Raw genomic sequence first — 8,401 nt, forward strand, 5'->3', positions numbered from 1 at the left:
TGAGAAAGCAATGACCAGCAAGACGAATTATAATATGTTGCGTCATTGTTCCCCAAAAGATCGATGTCTCGGAAGTTCGTCCAATGTCGTTTGTCGCGTTCGCTGCGTCTTCCGGGATTGCGTCTATAGCCGGCGGGAGCCGTAATGGTCCTGGCCGCTCGGGCGCGCTCGAGTTGCCGTCTCCTCTCCTCTTGTCGGAGTCCAGTGTTTACACACTCCGAATAATCTTGAAATGTAGCGGGTAGTAAAGAACTGCTACAATGCCCCCTCAGCCAAAAGACTTATGCCTATGAGTCTGAGGTTCGCCTGACACCTCGTGGCCAACAGGCCTTGAAACCACTCCTGCAGTAGAAATCAGTAGTTGCGTAAAGGCGGGCAGCAAGGGGCTTCAAAAATGACGACATGAGTTTCCGACGTCTATGTGGTGGAGCACCTCAGGTTCCAAGTTGTCCAAACAGGGCCCGTCCATTTCAGTTTCAGAAGTTGCCAGAGAAGGACAGCAAAGACGGACAGCATACTAAGATGATAAGTGATACTTCAGTCGCACCAGCACGAAAATGAAGAAGAAGCAAAGCAATCCAGATGATCCTGATGAGCGCATCATGTAGTACGTTGAGGGAAGATGATGATTGACTTGTTCAGTAGCACAGCACGGAGATGAAGAAGAAGCAGAGCAATCTAGATGATCCTGATGAGCTCATTATGTAGTAGGATGAGCGGAAGCAGAAGAAGTCTTCGTGAGAATGTTGGATGTCTAGCCTACCCGAACTGGTCATTGATTAAAGAAGCTAAAATTTATTAAAATAGCAAGCCCTTTTCAAGGAAAGAAGGTGCACACCTTACAAGCAAGAATTATAATATATTTACTAATTGAAAAAGGTGATGCTCAAGTTGAAAACCTGAATAAAAACTCTAACAAACTGTTTTGTATTAAAAGTGACAGTTGTACATAGGCGAGGTAACCAACCATGAAAAATAAATTCCAAGGCCCAAAAAAAAATATAATAGTAAAACGTCATGATGACAAATGCAATTAATATTCAAAGGAAAATTTTCTTAAAGAAGAAGAATTTACCGTAATATCGAAGATAACAGCTAAATAGTGTATAACCATACAAGTGAATGAAGCTAATAATCAAACCAAAAGCAATGGTAATTAAAAGTTTTGCACTACTTGACAATAGATGGCAGTAGTGTAGAAATAAATTTTAGATAGAAAATCAATAAATTTTCTTGTTAAAAAAATATTGAATAAAAATCTAGAGTTTATAGAGCAATTATATAGAAATTAATCTAATCATAATTATTTTATTTTCAAGCACATATTCTTCCGTCACAGAGCGAACCAGCGAATGACTGAAGAATACCGTAGAAAATTGACGAAACACATGATTCGTTCCATACTTTTCCGAGCTCTGGAAAAGCAGGGAAGGAATCAAATTACGAAGAAAATGTTAAAACATGCACTACAATTAAATATGTAAAACATAAAACCCATTACAGAACCAACCACCATAAACCTGTGAAAGTGATAATGGCTTACCGACTATTGATATTGAAATTTTCATAAAAAATCAACAAAAATATCTTAATTGTAAGCCTGATGAGGGCTATCATGTGCTAAAGAGCCTAAGCCATTATAATGCCACAATAACTCTCCAAAATAAGTGCTGAGGTGACAGCATCAAGATAGAAGTATATTTCCTTCAACATACTCCAACACAACAGAAGAGCTGGTATGCTAATGTGTGAAAACAAAAGCACGAAGCTCATGAGCTTATGATAAGGTCACTCAACAAGACATGACAACTTAATAAGTAAGGTCGAGCGCAAAATAAGCACATCTTAATCAATGATACTGAGAAAAACAGCGGTAAACAATAATCATAACGATGAGAGCGGATCCTCTTAAGAGAAATAGATGTGTATGACAATTTTCAGACAAAACACAATAACAATAGATAATAATCATTAGAAATGATGACATAGTAACATACAAAGCAGGTTGAAAAAGAGGAATGGAATTCTTCAGGGAAAGAAAACCATTACTCCCAATCAACAAGGTATCAAAAAGGAAATAAGTTTCCTATACCCACGTGATCAGTGTAGGTACCAGAAACCCGTTCACTTTTCCCTTTGTAAATAATAATAAAAACAATTAATTTTCTGCCCTAATTAAATCTTTAATATGGAATGTTCCAATAGGCTTTCCCTTCATATCTGCCAGTTTGTAAACGACGGCCGAGACCTTATCAATAATTTTGCTTCTTAAAAATTTTGGAGCAAGTTTAGCGGAGAAATGCTTAGAAGCATCGGACAACACGAAAGAGCGTCTCCAAACAATGTCACCAACTTTGAATTCCACATTCCTTCTACGAAGGTCATAGTGAACTTTATTCCGTTCGTAGGATTGACGTAAACACGTCCTAACTTGGCAGAAAATGTCATTAAGCTCAGAAACATCTTGAGCCCATGTGTCACGTTTCGAGAATGTTAAATCTTCCGAAGAAAAGTCAGGTGATTTGTAATCTTTGCCTGAAATAATGGCTTCCCTGCCAAAATTTAAAAAGAAAGGGGTGTAACCCGTTACCTCATGTACAGCAGTGTTAATAGCAAGCTCTATTTCAGGTAAATGATTTGCCCAAGTTCGATGATCCGTTCCCACGTACGAACTTAAGGCTGTAACTAAAACTCTGTTAATTCTCTCTACAGGATTATTCTGTGGATGATATCTACAGTTAAAAAACATGTGACGTACATGATATCTGTCAACTAAATGTTTCAATTCTTTCGAAATGTATTGGGGACCATTGTCTGCGATGATGCAATCCGGAACGCCAAATTTTAGGAAAATTTCATCCTCTATAATAGCAGAGACATTTTTCCCATTCGCACTTCTCAGCGGAAAAATTTTTGTAAATTTAGTGAAGAAATCAGCGACAACTAATAGATATTTATAACCTTTCTTGTAGGAGCTGAGAAGAGGTCCCAATAAATCTGTCGAGATAACCTGCCAAGGACGCTGGACCAACTTAGGATCTCCCATAAGACCGGGTGCAGCCTGATTTGAACTTTTCTGTCCTAAACAAGTGTGACATTTAGATACAAATTTCCTTACGTCTGAAGACATTCTAGGCCAGTAAAATTTCAAACAAATCCTATTCAGAGTTTTCATAATCCCAAAATGGGCAGATGTAGGAGGTACGTGATGTAACGCAATCAACTCTTGTCTTTGATCCTTAGGAACAACTTCCTTCCAATCATTAGGCTTATGCAGGGCTTCCATACTCTGCACATGCTTATATAAAACTCCCTCTACAAGTTTCCACTTAGAAAATAGCTCAGGTTTAGCTAAAACGTCACGACACATTTTATTGTACCACCGATCAGTACTAATAATGGGAGATTGAACAATAGATGAAATAACTAAAGGATCGCGAGATAAAGCATCTGGCACAACATTTTCCTTCCCTTTCCTGTGTTCAATAATAAAGTTAAATTGCTGCAATCTGACAGCCCACCGAGCTAATCTTCCAGAAGGTGATTTTAAGTTTACTAGCCACTTCAGACTATAATGATCCGTAATTACTTTTACAGGGATGGGTGACCCTTCAATGTAACCCCTGAATTTCTCCAAAGCAAAAATTAACGCATTAAGTTCTTTCTCAGTAGTAGAGTGGTTCCTTTCCTGAGCCGATAACGATCTACTAATGAAGGAAATAGGGTGTTCCCTGTTTTGTTCATCTAATTGAGAGAGTACTGCGCCTAAACCTTCGTTTGATGCATCACAAGAAATTGTAAACGGTTTATTAAAATCTGGGCATGCTAAAACCGGAGCTGCGACAAGAGTTTCCTTTAATTTAGAGAACGCCGCCTGCGCTTGATTATTCCAAGAAAATTTTTTACCAATGAACTCTTTTTTGGTTAAGTTGTGTAACGGAGCAGCAATAATAGAAAAATTCAAGATAAAACGCTTGTACCATGATATAATACCAATGAAACGTCTCAGGCTCTTTTGTGAGGTAGGTACCGGAAAATCAACCACAGCCTTAACTTTGTCTGGGTCAGTTCTCAGACCATTATTATCTATTACATAACCAAGATATTTAAGAGATTCTCTACAGAATACTGACTTTTCAAAGTTAATCGTGAGACCCGCCTCGAACAGTTTACGTTTTACAAGTTTAAGTAATGCTAAATGCTCTTCAAAAGTACTGGAAATTACAATAATATCGTCTAAATAAAAGAAAACTTTACCATCAAATTCTGGGCCAAAGATTTTACTCATGAGCCGCATCATTCTCGAACTGGCTCCATGAAGACCGAAAGGCATAGAAGTAAATTGAAAAAGACCCCTTTTAGGAATAGTAAAAGCCGTTTTTTCCCTTGAACTATGTTCCAGTGGAATTTGATAAAACGCATCTTTTAGATCAATAGTGGATAGAAAACGAGCTCCCCCCAAGCTGTCTAAAATATTTGAAATGTATGGTAAAGGAAATGCGTCTCTCTTAGAGATCGAATTAATTCGTCTGGAATCCAAGCAAAGGCGGTAAGTGCCATTTTTGTTTGGTACAAGTAAGACGGGACTGTTCCAAGCACTACTGCTCGGTTCAACGACGCCCATCTCCAACATTCTATCAAGTTCCTTGTGTACAACCGGGAGCAGGTGAGGTGAAATCGGATAGTAACGCTGTTTTACAGGTATACTATTACCAGTGTCTATGACATGTTCCTCTAAATGCGTACGACCAAGTTTGTCCCCAGAAATTGAAATATAATCTTTAACTACATTATCAAGTAAATTTTGTTGATATTTGGATAAGTGATATTTGTCCACAATACCTCTGACTTCAGAAGTAACCCGAGGACCAGATTTTACTACCTTCGTATTCATAAACTTAGAAATATCCGGACAAATGTTAAAAGATTTCCAAAAATCAATACCGAGAATAACATCCGTCTTTATATCTGGCATGACAACAAAAATAAACTCTTTTACAACATTATTACACGTTATAGGAAGCGAGATTTTCAAGTTACAGCAAACGGAATGACCCGTCGCAGAGGTTAAAGAAAATGAATTATTGAGCTTAGCCAACCTGGCACCAAGTTTTAAAAGTTTTAAATGAAAATTATTACCGAGAATAGAAACATGTGAGCCTGAGTCCAACAGGCCAGAAAAAACAGTTCCGAGTGTAGAAAAGGATACGAAAGGACGGCCGTCCCTGTCAGCCTTCCCTCCATAACCTGATGCTCCTAAATTTCTGTAGAAATTCCTGACTACCGAAAGCCATTCTTGCCACGCCGGATCGAGAGCAGTGATACTGGTGGAGACGTCTTCCGCCAGCGGCACAGCTAACGTCCGGCTCTCGCGTTTTTTGACCTAACGCAAGTGCAGTCAGGAGTCTTAACGCCTGGACATCCACAGCGGAAGCAATGAATCTCCTCCCTGGAATTCACGTTATAACGTTTGAAAGACATGTTTTTATGAGAAGAATTCACATGCCTGAAAGAATTAGGTTTAGAAGGTGTATTTGTATTTAGTGGCGCCTTTTCGCTAGCAGTTGAAGGGGTTTGAGGGGACTTTGAACCTTTCCTCTGATCAGAACGACTGTCTGCCAATTCAATTAATTTACCCAATCTTTTGAGGGTAGCGATGTCCGGAATGGAGTTTAATGCAAGTTTTTGAATATATCTGGGAAGCATATTGCACTGGAGAATTTCCAAAATTTCTACATCAGGCAATTTCTTGTTTAATCTTTTATTTAGTATGAGAACATTAGTGATAAAGGTGCCAAGTGAATCATTAGGTGCTTGCATAGTTGACCTCAACTGTGCAAGGAGTCTACGGTCATAATCGAGAATTTCATATTCCTCCTTGAGGCCTACCACAAGGTCATCCCATGATACAAAAAGAGAGCGATTGACCCTCAGCCAATCAAGAGCAATACCATCAAAAAGTTCAAACGCGCCTAAAAAAAGATTGAGCTTACTTACAGAGCGAGACAGGGCGAGTTCTTCAACACGTTCAAGAAACTTCCTAATGCAAGTAGTGCCATCGTACTTGATATTCCATAAATGCAGTGGAACCAACGGAGATGAGGGAACAATAATGTCTGAGTCCTTGACGGAAGACATGGCGGATTCTTTTACTTGACTCCTTGTATCAGGCATTGTGACTAGATGTACCTAAAGATTAATTGGAAAAAAGAAAACAGCAAGGCAACATTAATCACGTCCGAAGACGGCAATAATAAAAAGATCAAATTCCCAAAAGAGGAAAAATGGGTGTAAAATTATTTGTACCTACACATCTAATGGACAAAAGTTCAGAAATGGACATACACCAATACTACAATTTCAGATGTGGGAATCTGGAACAACTTACAACAATAAAAAAAAAAATACGAGATACCCACCAATCTCGCAGAGTACCAACGGACAATAAATAATTTTAAAAGGATAAAAGTAATAATAAAATTTTTAAAATTGTCTTCAATTTCTAAAAGAAACTCGGCTAGGGGACGACGCAATCCAGGAAGACACACTCCAAACGACATTAAAAACACGAAGAACAGGCCAAATACTAATGTCACACATGAAAAAAAAATCAATCCAAAATGCTAACCTAATTAAAATGTTAAAAATATCCGAGAAAAAACCACGTTGGTGCGCCATTATAACCAGATTTCAAGGTTAAGGGGCACGTTGCCATTATGATGGGATTTAATCCCTCAATGGGTAACATGATGATAAAAGAAGTAGTAATAAAAAGAGTTATGAATTACAACATATTATTTATTTCTACAGCGTACAAAACCAGAGCAAACAAGAGATCTCAAAATATTCATGATTGAATTTAATCCTAGGGCGTGTGCGTCGGACCGAAGGCCTTCCGCATCGGACTTCTTAATAATAGGTAGCAATGTTAAATGGTGTGACTAGAAAAGTGAATTAAGAATAAGTAACATGAAACGTGCGTGTGTGTGACAAAAGTATTCTGACCTGTTATAAAGAGTAGAGGGCGCCAAACATCATTTTACATGACGTTAAATTTAGATGAGAAAGCAATGACCAGCAAGACGAATTATAATATGTTGCGTCATTGTTCCCCAAAAGATCGATGTCTCGGAAGTTCGTCCAATGTCGTTTGTCGCGTTCGCTGCGTCTTCCGGGATTGCGTCTATAGCCGGCGGGAGCCGTAATGGTCCTGGCCGCTCGGGCGCGCTCGAGTTGCCGTCTCCTCTCCTCTTGTCGGAGTCCAGTGTTTACACACTCCGAATAATCTTGAAATGTAGCGGGTAGTAAAGAACTGCTACAAATAGTTCTGTTCGGCACAAAACAGATCAGGCAAATAACACTTTCGAGAACGTGAATAGTTGCACTCGGAACATTTAAAACATCTTTCTCCACTGTGAGTCAGCATGTGGCTCGTCACAATGGCTTAAAACATTAAAAACGTCTTTCTGGACAGTGAAAACGCGCGTGATTCTTTCTTTCGAAAAAATGAAGAGTTGCACTTTAATAAATTAAAATTTAGAGAATCTCCCTTAAGAGAATATGAATTATTGCATAAAGAAAATGAAAAAAGTTTTTCTCCAACGTGAGTCAGAACGTGGCACGTCAAATATTTCTATTGAGTACATGTATAGTCGCACTTATTTGGTACACGAAAAAGTGTTTTCGCCACTGTGAGTCAGCATATGTCTCGTCAATTTTCCCTTTTGAATAAATGAGCTATTGCACAAAGAACATGAAAAACTTTTTTTTCTAGTGTGAGTCAGAATGTGGCTTATCAAATTTCCCTTTTGCGAATATGAGTTATTGCACAAAGAACATGAAAAAGGTTTTTCTCCAGTGTGAGTCAGCATGTGTCTCTTTAGGGAGCCTGTTTGAGAACATGAATAGTTGCACTCCAAACATGAAAAAGGTTTTTCTCCGGTGTGAGTCAGTATGTGTTTCGTTAGAGAGCCTTTGTGAGAAAATGAATAGTTGCATTCCAAACATGAAAAAAGTTTTTCTCCAGTGTGAGTCAGCATGTGGCTCGTCAAATATTTCTTATAGAAAGATGAATAGTTGCACTCGGAACATTTAAAACATTTTTCTTCAGTGTGAGTCAGCATGTGTTTCTTTAGATAGCTTTTTTGAGAACACGAATAGTTGCACTCAGAACATGAAAAAGGTTTTCCTCCGGTGTGAGTCAGTATGTGTTTCGTAAGAGATCCTTTGTGAGAAAATGAATAGTTGCATTCCAAACATGAAAAAGGTTTTTCTCCAGTGTGAATCAGCATGTGGCTCGTCAAATATTTCTCATAGAAAGATGAATAGTTGCACTCGGAACATTTAAAACATTTTTCTTCAGTGTGAGTCAGCATGTGTTTCTTTAGATAGCTTTTTTGAG

Source organism: Hesperophylax consimilis, chromosome 17 (genome assembly GCF_061612785.1).
Source record: "Hesperophylax consimilis isolate HC1 chromosome 17, BYU_Hcon_1.0, whole genome shotgun sequence".
NCBI lineage: Eukaryota > Metazoa > Arthropoda > Insecta > Trichoptera > Limnephilidae > Hesperophylax > Hesperophylax consimilis.